Source organism: Aphanomyces invadans (genome assembly GCF_000520115.1).
Source record: "Aphanomyces invadans strain NJM9701 unplaced genomic scaffold supercont1.14, whole genome shotgun sequence".
In the NCBI taxonomy this organism is placed as follows: domain Eukaryota; phylum Oomycota; class Saprolegniomycetes; order Saprolegniales; family Verrucalvaceae; genus Aphanomyces; species Aphanomyces invadans.
The window spans coordinates 97,215-98,365 of NW_008580159.1; positions in this window are offsets into that span (position 1 = coordinate 97,215).

Consider the following 1,151-nt stretch of genomic DNA (forward strand, 5'->3'; position numbering starts at 1 on the left):
GTGGACTCACACATCCACGATCCCGGATTAGGACACTAATCCCAGACTAGGAGTAAAAGACCGTCACTCCGACACGCACCCTACGGGACATCGGTATCCCGTAGAAGCCACATCGGTAAACGCACCGCGACAAACTCGCGCGATGGGCCATGGAACTACAAGGACTTGACTACACAGTAATCCATCCGTCGGGTGAACTTAATGGTGCTGCAGATGGTCTCTCCCGAGGTGCATGCCCTGTGGTGGCACGCAGCGTTATGTGCTTGACCAGCGGTACTACGCAGAATGATGTGAGTACCACGCCTCCTCAGGAGCTTAAGGCTGTATCAGATGCTCAACCAAAGTTGCCGAACCCTATCGAGCTGTTCGATCGGCGAGGACGACCCTCCTCGAGGCTGTATAGCAAACAAGCCAAAGACTCTTGGATCGTGGCACTGCGAGAGTACCTAGATGAAGAAGCGCTACCGATCGATTCGCACCTCCTTAAATTCGTTACGAGGAACGCACAACAGTACACGATCAGATAAGGCACGGTATACCACTACGTTACTACCAATGCGGAACCCCGAGCTCATCGTGGCGCCCGTGATCCCCTTCACCCTAGTGGAAGAAGTCCTACATGCGAGTCATGCCTCACCGTTTGCTGGACATATTGGATTCACAATGACGCATGAACGAATTCGCCGAACGGCCTACTGGCTGGACAGGCAGCAGGATTGCAAGGAGCACGTCTCGAAGTGTCCCGACTGCAACCGTGCCAAAGGAGGGCGACCGTGGCGGCGAGGCGAGATGCAACGCATGCCGGTATATTATCTCATAGGACCGTTTAGTCTGATGGTCGTGAACGCCCTCGGACAGCTACCTGCCTCAAACTAAGGCAACAAGTACAGTCAACGACAGATTTTAAGGGACAACTTGTGCTTCGAATTTCTGATCACAGCCAAAATTCATTGGTAGAAGTACTTCGAAGTTCGCTGAAATCTGCAGCCAACCAGACAGCTCGTTCGGCGTCACGGAGTTTGTGCATGTAGGCCACGAGTGCAGCAGAGTCGGGTATCTCCTGTGGGCGGCCAGCACCACTGAGATTGAAACGTTTTAGTGGGCTGTCTTGCAGCAAGAGTTGAGGGGCCTGCCGTATCCACCGGGCCACA